At 54.0% G+C, this 15783-nt stretch overlaps 1 protein-coding gene across 1 annotated transcript in view; it reads right to left on the bottom strand.

The window, feature by feature from the left end:
* SCRN2 (secernin 2) overlaps positions 1 to 15783 on the bottom strand; it is a 116863-nt gene that overhangs the window by 32537 nt on the left and 68543 nt on the right. The gene's annotated exons all lie outside the window — the stretch shown is intronic.

The following is a 15783-nucleotide window of genomic DNA, read 5'->3' as shown; positions in this document are numbered from 1 at the left end:
GTCACCGGGGACGAGTCCCGACAGGTGTGACTCCTGGCCAGGTGTTGCGCAAGGCGAGGCGCGTGCCCAGGGCCCCGGCCCCGGTCCGGTTCCTGGGGGAGCAGGACGAGGGAGGGACGCATCCAGACCGGGAATGGGCTTTCAGGTCCCGGTCCCAGAGACAGACCCACGGGGCCCCAGGGAATGGGGGGAGGGGAGGCCGAGAGGCCGTGTGCCGGGAAGGACAGTTTGGACGGGGAGGGGAGCGCCCCGCGTCTGGGCCGCGGGGGGGCCGCAGTCCGGCGGGTGAGTAAGGCCCAGCGGACGCAGGAGGCTCAGTGGCGGCGGCGGCGGCGATGGGGAGGAGGGTAATTACGCAGGGAGGCTCTCGCCACAGCACGTCCCCACAAATGAGAGGCCCCGGGCCCCAGACACCACACAACAAAGCAGGAGGCAATTATTTGGCTCCAGTGGGAGGGGACAGCCCTTTGCCGGCCCACTGCCGCTGAGGCCCCGGCCTCTGCAGAGGGCGAGGAGGGTAGGGGTGCAGGGACCACGCTCGCCAGCCCTCGCGGGCAGGGGAGGGCCCGAGGGACTCCCGCTGGGATCCCTCAGAGGGGGTCGGGGTTTGGGGAGGCAGAGCGGCGGGAGGCCTTCAGCCAGCCTGGAGCCTCCCACAAGGCCTCCGGGAGGCCTCTCGGGCACCCCACAGGAGTGAGGCGATTAGGGCCCAGGGGCCGGCTGGAAGGCCTTTTGTTGGTCCTGGGGAAGCCAGTGGCCAACACGTGAACCCCCACCCCCTTCCCCAGCGTGGCCACACAACTGGCAACCAGGAGGCCCTCAGACAGGTGGGGAAACCACAGAGGAGGGAGCGGGAGCCAGGGAGATTCCAGAGCAGGCGGCCAGGCCTGGAATTCACACAATTGAGATGTAAATTAAATGCAAATTGGTCAACTTCCCCCTCCCCCCCCTCAAAAATCCTTCAGATTGGGCCCTTTTGGAAGTAGAACACTCCTGATGTGCTGGGGGTATCCCAGCCTCTGCTGGTCTCCCTCTCCTGCTTCATCTTCCCAGGTTTGCTCCAGGAAAACTGTTAGCCGGTCCCACCAAGACCTTGGATTCACTTGGGACCTGGGACCTTCCTGCAAAGGACTTTCCCCTCCTTAGATGAAAGAGCCCAAAGTACAGATGGGGAAAAAGAGGCCTTAAGAGATTCAGGTACTTCCCCTGTTCTAACAGCCCACCTGGAGGGTGGCAGAGCTCTTGGAGCCTTCTGATAACAGCCCTAGATTGTCAGCATGCCAGCTGGGGGAGGGGAAAGAGTGCAGAACTAGGAGCCTGAAAATCTGGTCTCTGTTCTCAGCTCTGCCTCTAATGAGCTGGGTCATGCTGATCATCATTTCTCCCCTCTAAGCCCCAATTTACCTGAATGTTAAATGACCATCTCTGGAAGAAAGGCTCTCCCGTATGGGGTGTCTTCCCCCTGTACCAGGGCTATCCAGTGTTGCTGCCCAGAGGCCTCTGAGCCAACTATCCCCTCTTCATCCTCAGCAGCTCACCCCCCTCACTCCTCCAGGCCCAGGGAAGATGAACCCCTAACCCTTATCTTTCTCTATCTTCAAAACCTCACTCAAAATCCACTTCAGGAAGCCTCCCCTGATTAACCCTGCTGAGCTGATTGCTACTTTATGTCAGGGTCCTCTCCCTCTGTGAAAGACTGTTTGTCCCCTTGCTTATGTGTTGCTGAGAGAGCTCCTGAGTCTTTCTGAGGATGTGTATAGTATCCCGTTGTTCCCCTACTGCCACTGGGGGCTGGAGGCAAGGACTCTCTGTCTCCTTCATTAGACCGTGGACTTCCCAAGGACCTGGGTTGTGTCCCTGGGACAGAGTGTCACTGTGCTCTGCCATCAGATTCGGACTTCTCTCTAAGGTTGAGGGAATCCGCTCCTTGACCTACCCAAAGCCTGGGTTCAGCGGGAAACATTCTACTTTGGGGAGCAACCCAGACAGCCTGCCTCTCCTGTCTTCACTGGCTATTTCTCAGCTTCCCCTCCAACCCCCAGCCACGGCCAGGTGGCAGCTTTTGCCATCTCCCTCTCCTGCCTAGGAGTGACTCTGCCTCTTCCTTCCTCAGGAAACTGACCTGGCATCTGTCTCTCCCCCTTCCTCCTCCTCTCCCAAGCCTCCTGCCTCCATCAGCTCTGTCTAGGGCCTCAGGGTAAGCATTGACCACTGCCATGTTAGTGCATCCATGGGTCTGGCTCCCAGGCTCCCTGCTGCCCCCGGGGTCCTGGGACCCCCTGCTTGGCTGCCCTTCATCATTAGAGCTGTCCTCACCACCCCCAGCACACCTAGTCCCTTGCTCCCTTCCCTCCCAGGCTTCCCGGGGCTTGCAATGCTAGGGCTCCTAAAGTCCTAGACTGCCTTCTCTACTTGGAGCTGGAAAAACTGTCGAGTAAGCCTGGGCGTCCCACTGCAGCTGCAGGCACCTTCCTGGGTTTCCCTCCTCCACATCTTCTCTGTCTTCACCTCAGGGAGATTCCTTCCCTGGGAACCCCACCACTTTCCATTCATTTGCATACTGCAGTTATTGGTCCAGCCCAAGCAAATTAATGGGGATGTAGTGCAAGCCCCATGCAAAGAGGCAGCAACACTGGATGGCCCTGACGCAAGGAGGGGACCCCACATCTGCAAGAGCCTTGGTTCTCTTTCCAGAGACGGTCACTTGACATTCAGGAAAACTGAGGCTTAGAGAGAAGTGACTGATTCCTGCATACCTGGCTGGGATGCCTGGTCCTTTGGAAAATCCCAGGGACCACTGACCTGAGTTGTGCAACAGGCGTGCTCTTCTCTTCCTTAGACCTCGTTCAGCGGTGGCTCTTTGGTCACGCAGTTTTTATCATTCTCCTCTGTGATTTCCCCCTTTCCTGGCTCCTGCCATTCCTTGCCCTGGGCACAGGAGCTCTGTACCCCACCAACTGCTCCCTGCGGGTGGTTGACAGAGGTGATTCCTCATGTGGAATCTGAGGAGAGCTGAGGGGCCTCACCTGCACCAGTAAGAAACACCTACCAACCTGCCCTGGCACCTACAACCCCTACCTTTAGAATGTTTCTGTGACTGCCAGTGCCCTATACAGATGCATTCTGTTTAAAGACACATGACACTGGGGGGTCTGGCTGAAATATCCTAGCATTACCCCCTCAGCAGAAAGCAAGAACTTGAGATTCCGTCTCCCCATAGATTGGGGTTGTTGGAGAAGCCAGGGAAGAAGGCCTGGAGTGAAAGAAGGGGCATTCGCTGTCTGGAAATGTATTCAACCATAGGATGTTTATGGAGCACTTACTGTGTCCCAGGCACTGTGCTGGGCACTGAGGATGTGATGAACAAGAGAGCCTGCCCTCCCATAGCACAAGGAGTGGTTCTCCAGCTTGAACTACACCAGTATCACCTGGGATGTTCATTAAAATGAAAGGTCCCGAGCCCCTCTTGACTCAGTAAGCCTATAGGGGCCCGAGAATGTGCTTTTGGATGAGCATTTCCCCTTCCCTTTCTGGGTGATGCCAAAGCAAGTGGCCTGGAGACCACAATTAATAAAGTCCTAGTGGCATGTCCTGGGTTCTAAGAACAGCCTAGGGCCCCAGGAAACCAGAGAGAGGGAGGAGGGTGCTGAGAGGAAGAGTCAGCAGAGGTAGGAGGGGAGAGGCAGGGTCTTCTCCCCAGGGCCACTCCATCCTGGGAGGACTTGGGGCTCCACCAGGCTCTCTGCCTGAGGGCCCCTCTCTTGGTCCCTCAGCATCACTACGGAGCAGGCCTGCCTCCCTCTCCTGCTCCTTGAAGACACTCAGGCCTCCCAGCAGCCTGTTGATTCCTACCCTTCATATCCCTCTGGGCCTTAGGGCACCTTCTCTGGAATCCACAAAGGTGAGCACTAATGGGAAGCTGCTTAGTAGACACCTCAGACCACCCTCTCAACCCTACCTCCCCTGCCCACTGGTCCCAGAGGGCCTCTTAGAATCAGTGACCAGGCTGAAAAGAGAGGGACTGAGAGGCAGGGATCTGAGGAAGCAGAAACAGAGGTTGAGAGCGGAGGCCAAGGGTGGGAGGCTGCCCCTCCTCCCTTACAGCGCCAGGCGTTTGATGCTGGGGGTGCTGAGACATCTCCTCTCCCGGAAACTCAGGGCCAGACAGATAAACACAGATGGAGGGAGAGACTCAGATGCTTTATTTATGGGCCTGGTGACAGGCCCTCTCCTGTCTCAGAGTCACTAATCTACCAGGCGGAAGAGACATCCCACCCCCTCGCCACTGTCTTCCCTCCCTCCTGCAACTGGGGCTCAGCCAGGCTCTGAGCCTACCCCAGCCAGTCAGGCGCAGGCCTGTGGTGCCAGCTCCTGTGGGCTGGGGGAGAGTGTCCAGGAGCTCAAGAGACACCCTCTCCCTTCCTCTCCTCCAACAAAATGAGCAGTGCACACCTCATTCTTTGTTCCTCCCCCCATGTCCCATCCTGTCTTGAATGGGCTGTTAGGACCTTTGGCTCTGCCAAGGAGACCCAGCCCCGTGAATGTGCCTGGGGACTGGAGAACGGCCTAGGCCATCTAGGTCCTTCCTACTGCGATGTTGGGCAGTCCAAGTGTCTTGACTTGGGAAGTGCCTGAGGAGACCCCCTGGGCTGGCCTGGTTTGGGCCTATGAAGCAGGGGCAGAAGGGGATTCCCTGACATCCCCACAGGGTCAGAGCTGAAGGGTCCTGTCCCCCTACAGTATTTCTTTCTAATGAACTCCTTCTAATGGCAATTAGCACCCACATGAAGGGGCCTCTGGAGACCCATATTAATTCCTCCTCTCCACCTTCACCTTCTCTCCACTTATCCACACTACACAGGCCTGCTCCTTACAAAGGGTTAAAGTCCACTGTGACTGTTGGAGAGGGGCCAGCAGCGGCCAGGCCTCCCATTAGCCGAACAGCATTGATTTCTCTGGTCACCCTGCCCTGGGCCCAGCAGCATCCTGCCATTTGTATCCACGTCTACCTCAAATTTGGGTAGGGGGGAAAGTAATTCAGCCTTGCTTGGAGAATGGGTCCTTCAGGCTCTGGGGTCGGAGGTCAGAGAGCAGCAAAAGGGCGGGAGGAGGAGAGGGAGAGGCAGATCTGTACCTGGCGGTGGCTTTGAGGTCAGACACAAGGAGCCTCTAAAGCCCCAGAGATTGTGAGATTTGGCTCAGAGGATCAGACGACCAGCACCCTGACTCACTGCGGCCACCGGGACCTGTTCAACTGGCCTGTCTCTCCTTTTCCTTTAAGTGACTTTGGGTCATCCATGGGCCAGGGAGAAACTTCACCAAAATGACAAGCTCCCCCTCCCTCTCCCACTCACCCCTTCACTGCCTGCCTTTTAGTGAAGGGGGGATTTGGAATCCTGGCTCAGATTTACTGGAGTGTCTCAGGCACTTTGTTCTTTGCATAAATGGGCATAGCTTAAGGAGAAACTGTATTCATTGGCCTCTCCCCCTTGGCCTATTTCACATTCTCCTCTAGGGAGCTTTTTCCCAACAACCGAACTCAGCCCCTCCCTAGCTGCTCTTCCCATTCTCCTAGCACCACCTCAGGAATTCCATTCATTTGCTATCTGTGCTTGTTCCTGGACTCATGAAGCATCAGGAATGCATTCTATCTTCCCCATCAGACTGGGGAATCTTTGTGGTCAAGAACCATGTCTCCCCGATCTGACCAATTGCTTCCTGAAAGTGTCTCCTTCTGGACCCCCTTGCAGCCTGGTCACAGGACCCTAAGCACTGGCAGGGGCAGCGAACGGCAGAGGGGAAGGGCAGAGGGAGGGGGGAAGTAAGGGAAGCACTTTCATTTCTCCACTCCTGTAAACAAATCGCTCCAAAGGTAAGCCCAGGGAGCGAGCTACGGGAGCATGGAGAGAGGCTTTCCAATGGAGGCAACTTTTAAGTTGAAATTGAACCAAGGAAAGGGAGAAAAGAGCATTTTCCGTCGAGATTGTCCCAAGAACTTCAGAGCCCCTCCTCCCACCGCACTTCCCCATTCCCGCTTGCTTCTGCCTTGGAGGCCCAATGCGGAGGACGGTGGGGTCTGTCCTCTGTTTTGTAAGGTCATGGTGCTCCTTCCTCCTCCCACTCGCCTGCCCCACCTGCCCGAGGGCTTTGGCTCCATGCCCAGTGTCAATGTGTTCAGCCCCGTCCAGGGTCCTTACTTGCAGAGGCCGTACCTCCTGTTTGTTGAAGCAGCTGCCCTGCCCCAGGCCCCCTTCACCCGGAGGAGGGACCATAGGAAGCAGCTTGTGGACCACTCGGAACTCAGGGGCGGGTCTCTAACCGTGACAGAGAAGGTGGGTGTGTGTTCAGCTTGGGTGTAATTTCACCTCCTTCTGTCCTCTCCCCTCCTTCAGGAGAGTTTGGAGCCCATGATCTGGGAGAGGTCATTGTGCCCATCCCCCTGCCCATGCCCCCCACCATCCTCTAAGCATCTCTGTTGGGTTTGAGACCGCTGCTGTCCTGGCAGAGAAGCCACTGTACTCCCCCCTGGTCTCTGAAGCAATGAAACGCACAGCCCCTTCTCCTCTCCCCTCTGCCATGACAGTTGGGTCCTAACTTGATATCCATCTTTATTGCTGTGCTCTCTGCTCCAGGTCTTTGAGGTTGCCCACGCTGATCACAGCTCTCCTTGCGCCTTCCTGGAAATAATGGACTTGACCTGTCTACCTGGATCTTAGCCAGAGACCTGCACAGAGTCACCAGGCCAGCTAGCTTCTGCCCCTCTCATTCTGAGGGCTACACCTCAATGCTGGAGCTGCTGGAGTCCCATCCTGTTTTCTGATGGGAAAAAAGCTGCTGCCCAGGAAGGAGTCTCTTCCCTTTTGCCAGTTTCCCAAAAGGCTAATAAGAGCTCTCGTTTACTGAGCCCTTACTGTGGGCCAGGCTTTAAGTCTTCACAACAACCCCGAGGTGGGTCTTATTATTACCCCATTTTACAGGTGAGGAAATGGAGGCTCTGAAAGGCTATGGCGACACTTCCTAACCAGAATGTAGCCCTCTTCGGGTCAAAGCCAGAATCACTGTCCTATGGACAGCAGGAGTGACCCACTGTGGATGAAGCTCTGCCCTGGGTAATCGAGGGAAGGGGCAGTGGACAAATGAGGCATGGCCTTCTCTTGGGAAGACACTTTCTCCAGGAGTGTTCAGTCTGATGGAGGAGACAAAACCACTGTCCTCTGGGAGCTATTGGTCTGAGAGAGAAGTCAAATTATACTTGAAAAACCTGTAACTCCCTGACCCCTAAACCAACATCCAGGGAGCACCAACCAGAGGCCTCCACAACTGTGCAGGTGCCCCGATCCCTGCTGACCCTGTCCTGGGAACAGAGATGGGATTCCTTCTCTTCCCTGAGTTGTTGAAGCCAAAGACTCAAGAAAACCCCTTTCTGATGTTGAAGGACTCTTGGGAGACACAAGACCTATTGATTCCAGGGCTGCAGCCCCACTTGGAGGAAAGTTCTCCTGGATGGCATCTGGGCTCTCCCACCTGGAAGCAGGGGTATGACTGGGATAAACTCTGAAGGCATCTTGAAATTCTATCCTACCCCATTTCCTCTTCTTCATCCTGGCCAAGTTCTGAGGATTATGACGGTGTGGGCAATAAAAAGTGCCTAATTGGTTGTTGTCCAGCCTAGGCTGCTCCCCATTTCCCTCCGTGGGGGGCAGGAAACCGGCTGAGTCAGTTTCACTTTTGCTATTGCCCAGTTTCCTGGTGGTTTCTGGGTGCTAGCGGAAGCAGGGCGCCCAGAGGGAGTCAGCAGCTAGTCCCTGATGCTGCCCCAGAGGCGGGCAATTCCCAGGAAGCGAAGGGGATTGAGAAGATCAGAATGTTAGGGCACACGGCTCCTTTCCTGAGGGAACAGGCCGACACCTCCACTGGTTTCTGTGGGAGTCCGGAGGAGGCACAGAGGATGTCCTTGGCCCTGGCCTCGGTGATAGCTCCCCTTATTTCTATAGTAGAGGGCAGAGGTGGAGAACATGGGCTCTGGAGCCAGACTGCCTGGGTTGGAATCCTGACTGTGCCGTTACCCAGCTGGGTGATCCTGGGGAAGTTACTTAAGCTCAATATGCCTCAGCTTTCCCATCTGTAAAGTGGAATAAGTACATGTAAAGTGCTTAGAACAGTGCCCAGCATATAGTAAGTGCTCAATAAATAGTAGCCACTAGCACTACCTTGGCCTGGCAGTGATGATGGAGAGATGGGATGTAATGGTGGGATGGAGGAGGGGTGGGTGAGATGACCTCCATAGCAGAGAACAGCAAAGAATGTGGGTTTTCCAGCATCCTCTCTTCCAGAAGTGAAATTCCTGAAAGCCAGGAGGGCTGGAGAGACCCTGGAGTGAACAGTGCTCTGCAAGGCTGCATTCCACCCTACCATGGAGCCCTTTCTCCACAGCCCATCTTGCCTCTCCCAACCTTCAGTTTCACCTCTGATTCCAGGAAGGCCAGAGCCAGGCTCCTCACCTTCCTGGCAAACCTGCTCAGTCCAGGCTGCATCCTTTCCCCTGGAAACCTTCAAACAGACTGTTCCCTCTACTGGAGATGCCCTGTCGCTCTGCAGCTCTCACCTTCTCCTTCCTGAGCCTGTCCCGTGTTCCTCTTCTCCAGCCAGAGGTTCCCAGGCACAAGCCCATCCCTCCCTTCCTGCCCCAGCCCTGAGCAAGGGAGCCTCACCCCAGGGTCTGCAACCTGACCCTCTTCTCTCTGGCCCAGTCCTGGGTGAGCGTCCAGTCTCCCCCATCAGACTGGAAAGTTAAAAATTGTGTTTTACTACCAAATATGCTGGACCCTACAAGTCATTCGTGACCCCTCCCATTCCTCAAGCTCCCCATTTTGATCCAGGAAAGCGGCATAGTCACTGGGCTGCCTGCCACTTCTGACTACACCTGGGGGCTTGGCAGACAGACAGCCACCTGTCTCAGGAGGCTCAGGTGGATGCTAGCAGGCAGTGGAGGCCAAGGGCCTCCCAACCAGAGACCCCCCAGAAGTCCCTCCAGTGCTGGAAGCTGTCACAGCAGACCTTTCAGTGACAGGGTCCAGACCCACCAGGCAGCAGCTGATTCGGAGAAGCCAGAGCAAGGAGGCCCCAGAAAGTCCCCACCTAACTGTTGCCCTCAGAAATCCTTTGCCTCCGTACCCTACCACTGTTCTTCGGTCTGCTATCTTTTGGGGGTGGGTGAGGGAGGAGACGCTTCTGGGTGAGAGGTGGAGTGGGAGGAATACTGCTTGGCCCTTAGGGGGGCAGCTAAGATTTATGGGACTGGATTTTTACAGGCTGGGGAGGGGCCCCAGGCAGGAGCTGTGGAGCCTGACAGAGGAGCAAACGTGTAAAACCTCTCGACATGAAAGTCCCAGCAGCAGGCTCCCCCAGGCCTGTGGGTGGTGAGAGATTTACAGCTCTTGCACAAGGCCTGGAGGGGGCCTGGGGAGCTGCAAGGACACTTCGGAGCCAGAAGAACTCCCGGCCAAGGCCTTCACCTTTCTCCTCTAGGAAAAAAAATTACTAACCAATAGAACAGGTTGGAGCTGCCAGAAAGATGGTTATCGCTATAGGGACCCCGCCCCACCTGGAGACTAGGTGACTCCCAACTTCCTCCCCCACCCGGGACTCTCCTCTCTGCCCTCAGGTCAGGGAGAGGTGCCTGGGGGAAAGGGGTAGCAGAGGGGGGGGACTTCCAGAAGGGGCCTCCCTCTGGAGACATTGGGGCTCAGGTTGCCTTGGTTCCTTTTCTCAGACAACGACAGGGCAACAGAGGCATGGAAGTGGCAGCAGGAGTGCAAGTGGGTTCAGGACAATTCTGGAAGGGTGCCAGTATTGAGAGTACTTTTGGAGTATGTACATGTGGCAGGAGTCTTAACTGGAGACAGAGATGGCACAGCAATGACACAAACACACAGAAAGTCTGTGCTTGGTGGCCATCTCCCATTTCAGCCAATGAGTTGGGAATCTCATGAGCGGAAGGTGCCCAGCGCCAACTCCATATCCTCAGTCCTTGCCCACTGAACCAGCTGCCAGTTTTCCCTTGGGCTGGACCCCTGGCTCCTCCCCACCAAGGAAGGATTATCAAGTGGGGTAATGGTCCTGTGTCGAGGGCTTGACATCCCTGGGAGCAGCTCAGCTTGGTTTAAGGGTGTGTTTCTGCTTCCTCTCAGACTCTGGACTCTGCACCCCATCACCCTGGTCCCCCACGTTCCCTGCACCTGCATGGAGAAGCCCTGATCCTCAGCTGGGTGGGGGAGGGGTGCACAGCTAACCACTTGAAAGGGCCGGTAAGCATCTGGGACAGGTGAGAAGCCAGAGCCTTTGAACTGGGAGAGGGGTGGGGCTTCTGCCCCTGAAGATGGAAATCCTGGGCCAGGGCCTTGTGGCTCTGTAGAGAGGAATGGGGAGGAGGCACCATAAAAGGCTGACCTCTCTCCAGCTTGACTTTCCTCTCCCCACCCCTTAGTCCAAACTTCTAAGACCAGAGCTGGCTCGGAGACAGCCAATTGAGTAATGTCTTGGGTGCCCAGTCAGGTGGGCACGATTTGCCCACTGCCAGGCCCCACCCTGAGTGGTCAGTCAGCACTTCCCAGGAATGGGCCAGGGGCACAGTGGAGAGAGGACAGAGGTACTGCCCTTCTGAGCAGGGCACTGCTCTAAACCAGCCTGACAGGAGGAGGCTGGGGTGGGCAGCGCGGTACTGGGGAAGGTGGTGAGGGGACCAGCTATACTGTCCTTTAGTCCTTTCTCCTGATTGGCAGGCAGGTAGGGATGGAGGCTAACCTGAGGTCAGTGCTCCAGCAAGGAAAGGAGGAAGCCAGGGAGGAAAGGTGGCTTTACTCCCGTGGCCCCCAGCCTTCCTGCCACCAGCTTCAGACTACAGGCTCAAGGAGGAGTGGGCCGGGCTGGTCAGGACCTGCCTCCAGCCTGCCTTCCTCCCCAGCAGGTCGGGGAAAATTACTCTCCTGGTACTGCTTTTTATTTTTTGAAGCCAGATCAAAGGTGGGACCCAGCTGGGAGCCCTAGTAAAATCTCAGCAATGTGGAGCCTGGGAGTTTCTGCTGGGGAAACCTGGAGCTGGGGGCGGGACCATCCATCCCAGGCCCTGGCTGCAGGGGTCAGGGGGTCAGAGGCAAGAGGAGAGTCAGGAGTGAAGCTGTTGGGTAGGGGACAGTCAGGAAGGATCAGCGACCTGAAGAATCCAGCCTAGGCTGCCTTCACCTTGGTTCCCACTGCTCTTCTCTCCAAACAGGACTCACCCACATATAACTTCCAATCCGAGCGCCCAAGCCAACTGAAACAGGAGTCCATATTAGCCAAACGTCATCCCACGTTTACCTCACTGCCCTGGGCCATCGCCTGCTCCAGGACATTACTTTGTATGAGTAGGAAGCTCTTGTATTAGATAACCTTGCTATAAACAAAACTAGAAAAAACTTCTCCTTGTTCCTGTTTTACTTTTCTGTGAAGACTGGAAGCTGAGATTGAGTCACAAGCCCCAGCACCACCTCTCCCGTCCTCCCCTTGCTCCTGTCTTCAGTGTCTTCTGGTGTAGGCGAAATAATTGGCATTCCTGCTGGGGAAGGCCTTCTCCTTCTTCTCTAGGGCTGCCCAATCTCTCCTGCTAGGAATCATGGAGCTGGAAGTGTTAATGGGGTCCTTCATTCACACTGGTTTTAGGGTGAACATCCGCCGGGCACTATCGATGGGGGACACATTGTGTAGGGGGCACCAGATACCCCACATTTCCTTCCTCATGAGTCCTGGAGAGGCTTGGTCCTGACTGGCATGCTGCCTGATGTGAGGTATGTCCAACAGAACAGAGGAAGGTTTCCCCAGAGCCTTGGCTTGCCCTGAGAAGGCCTCCTTAGTGATAACTGGGAGGTCCCTCCTTATTACCCCAGACAACCATCTTTTACCCCAGTTGCAGCCTCTCCCAGATGTTGAGGACCCTGGCAAGGCAGATGTGGGATGGACAGTGGGCGTGTGCATTTGTGTACACACACCTAGGTGGGTCTGGATAGAGAGGAAAGGAAGAAGAGAGTGCTACTCTACAAATTCTGCTGTCACTAATGCACTGTGTGACCTGGGCCAACTCCATCACCTTCTCAGGGCTTTGGTTTCCCCCGGCCATAAAATATGGGGTTAATTGTCCCTCCTAGGGAAGCTGGGAGGGTTAATTGGGCAATGGCTCTGAAGTGTCTAGGAAGAGAAGGAGATCTATAAATTTAAGGGATCATTAGAGGGTATTTCACAGCCGTTTTGTGGGCCCCAATGTTGTTATTAATATTATTATTGTTATTGTTATCGCCACCTTCGCCCACTTCCCGAGTCTCTGCCAGCTGGATTGGCACTTCCAGGTGAAGTTAGGCTCCTGATCCCAGCCAGTGGTCTCACTGAATACATATCATCCACATCAGGAAGCTAGTAATGGCAACAGAGATGGGGCTTTTACTAGACAGAAGAGGGGCGGGGACCCAGAAGGCAGAGGGAGACAGTGTCCACCTGAGGAAATTCACAACCCACCTTGGTCTCCAGGGAAGTTTCCAGGCTGCTGTGCCTGTAGTCAGAGAAGCAGTTATGGAGCTGTGGGGTCAGGAGGGGTGGAGAGGGGCTTAGTGCAGGGAAGAGGCTGATTTGGAGAAAGGATGCTGTTACCAGAGGTGGTGAAATAAGCTGGTAGGTAGGAAATAATTCCTTGAAGAGGCAAATGGCTCTTTTCAAGGAACCTTTGCAAAAGCTGAGCCATACTGTTTCCAGGTGAAGCAGAGAGCGGGTCTGGCAAACAGTAGGCACTCAATGCATGCTTGTTAAACGGAATTTCCATGCCTGCCTTCCCTTCCATAGGTTAAAAACCCTATGTATTTGAGAGTTGCCTGGAGGGTGCACCCTGAAGGTTCTCATTACAAGGGGAAAAAAAGGTAACTTTGTGTGGTGACAGATGGTAACTAGACCTGTTGTGATAATTTTGTAATATATACAAATATCAAATTATTATGCTGTACACTTGGAACGAATATAATGTTATATTTCAGTTACAATGGCACCCCGGTTTTCGAACGGCTCCATTGAGGAACATTTCGGTTTACGAACGCTGTAAACCGGGGAGTAACTGCTTCGGTTTTCGAACACGCCTCGGAAATCGAACATGCCACTCGGCTTCCGCTGAGGGCGAGATCTTGAGGCCTCGCTGTTGGCTATGGATCCCTCGGTTTTCAAATGTTTGCAAACTCGAACTGTTTTCAGGAACAGATTACATTAGAAAACCGAGGGACCGCTGTATACTTATAGGGGGAAAAATCTAGCATCTGCTTTTGGAAATGCCTTGAGCTTGGGCGCCCCCTGGTGGTGACATGCAAGGGCTGAGGGGCACTAGTGCCTTCTACAATAAAGGACTCCTCTCTTGGGGGTGGAAGCTGCCCTTTCTTCCTTAGCCCCACAGGCCTCATCTCAAGGGGACCGGAGTAGGAAAAACCAGAGAAGAAGAAAGAACCCTGTGGGGAAGTATGGGTGGAATGTCTTTGCTGGAAGATTCCATGGCAGTTGGTGAACAGCCATCGGTCTGGGCAGGGGAACCAGGAAGGCAGAGGGAGTTGATGAGTCAGGGCATGGGTCAGGAGGGGCATCCCTGGGCAGAGGAGAAAGGGGTGGCTGTGTGTATGCATCTGGGGTGCTGAGTGGGGTAGCTTCCAAAGTATAATAGGGAGATGTACTTTACAATCTCTGTCAATTTTTTATACTCACAGAAGACTGAGGAAACCTAGATAATTGAACTCATAGATGAACCTGGGAGGAAAAAATAACAATGACTTATTTAAACTAGGTATTTGCCTTATCGAATCATTCTCTGGGCATATAAGAGTGTCAGGATGGTTTAAAAAGTCTGCAACTTTGATTTCTCTGCAGGTGGAAAGAGCAGAGAATGTAGAAAACCTGAGGAGGGAAAAGGGAGAAGCAGAGGCTACTGGGAAAATCCTTAAGGCAGAATGAGCAGCCGTAGAAAGCTGAGTTGGCTGTAACTCTTCAAAAATAAACAATAAAGCTGGGGTCATAGCTATGAGTGAGGACCAACAGGTGGTCAAGAGCTGGGACACTGATATTCTTCTAGCTGCTGGGCATCCAGCATCAGCTGGAACATGCGGTTCCCTTCATAGGAGCCCCCACAGGAATTTGGAGCTTCTTAAGGGCAGGGACTGTAGTTCTGCATCCATCCATCTCTCCCTCTAGTGCCCTCAGCATCGTTGGGGATAAAAACTCATTCTCTGGTACTAATTTGATGGGGGCAGCCACATTCAAAAGAGGACAAGGGGAATGTTAGGAAAAGCATGGGGAAATTAAAGAGGGAAGGGGGATTAAGAAGCAGACAGGGAAGAAGCGAAATGGAGGTGGAAGAAACTGGGCCCGGAAGAGAAGGGGATAAGTCCTTGAAATGTGTTAGGAGGATACAGTCAGTCAGTCAACAAACACTGTGTACCTACTATATATTGAGTAATGTACTGGGAGTGGAAAGTGCACCGGAGGACAAGACAAACATGGGGCTTTTAAGGGTGGGGAATGGTTAGCTTTGTATATTAGAAATGGAGAGAAAGTGACTATTTAGAGCAGGAAGAAGCTGATAGCAGTTGGAAACAAGAAGGAAAATATCACTGAAAGAGAACCTGCCCCAGACACACGGGGAAGAGATGTTTCCCTGACTGATCGATTGACGTTGAGAAACAGCAGGAACCACCTGTCCGCACTGGCTCCACAGACTGAGGCAGGTAGGGTGGGGAAGGGGAGAAATTCAGAAAGGGGAGGGACAGGAGTGGGTGGGGGTGGAAAGTACAGACTGTTCAAGTAAACTATTTACTTGAGCACCCCCAGTGGGAAGATACTTTTGGGCGAAGGAGTGGTTCTCAACATTTGCTGCCTGCTGGAATCACCTGAACAACTTCTTACTACTGTTGCTCGGGTCCCAACCCCAGAGAGTCTGATTTCCTTGGCCTGGATAGGGTAGGATTCAGACTTCAGAATTTATTAAAAGCTCTCTGATGAGTCTAAGATGCCATCAGGGAGAAAGCAGGCATGTAGACCCTGGCTGCCTGGCCTCCTTCCTCTTGGTTGAGGATGGGGCCATCTTGAAAGAAGAAATCTATGGGAACAGAAGTCGTGAGGTGGTTTGGGGGAGTTGTAAATGAGGCTCAAAGACTTCAACAGTCCTGACAAAAGTATAAGGAGGTCCTCTCCTTAGGAAGTTCCCCCTTCCTCAGCTGTGCCTTTATTATGAGAGGGGCCAGATAGGCTAGAAATTAAGAAAAAAACAAGAAAATGGCAACTTTCAAAAGGGAAGAACCATTCAAGTAACTCAGAACTGCTGCCAAATTCTTTTAAGTTTTTGCACCCTGTCTTCCCACGCACACACAAGCACGCCTTTTTTTCACTCTTGCTGTCTTCATGATGGGGCTCCGGGGGTGGGAGAAGCACAGCTGCCCCCAGCTTTCATCCCACAAAAGGTTTGGCAGAGGCCCAGCAGGATATTCAATCCTACACCCCCCTCCCCAAATCCCTGAGTCACTGAACCTGGGTGGAGTCCTTAGCTTGACAGTGAAGCAATCTTAACTTGAAAAATGGCCTGGGAACAGAATGTGTGGTCTATATAAACAAGTCATATGCAGATATAATTGTATGCAAATATTCATTCTTTAACTCAGCAAACATTTCCTGCCAGTCCTCTGTGTACTGCCTCAATCCTTCCCCGGCTGCTCAAGATCTAGCAGGGAGTCA

The sequence above is a fragment of the Miniopterus schreibersii genome (assembly GCF_964146895.1).
Source record: "Miniopterus schreibersii genome assembly, chromosome: 16".
NCBI lineage: Eukaryota > Metazoa > Chordata > Mammalia > Chiroptera > Miniopteridae > Miniopterus > Miniopterus schreibersii.
Note: the sequence above shows the minus strand (reverse complement) of the source record. Positions and strands in the feature narration are given on the sequence as shown.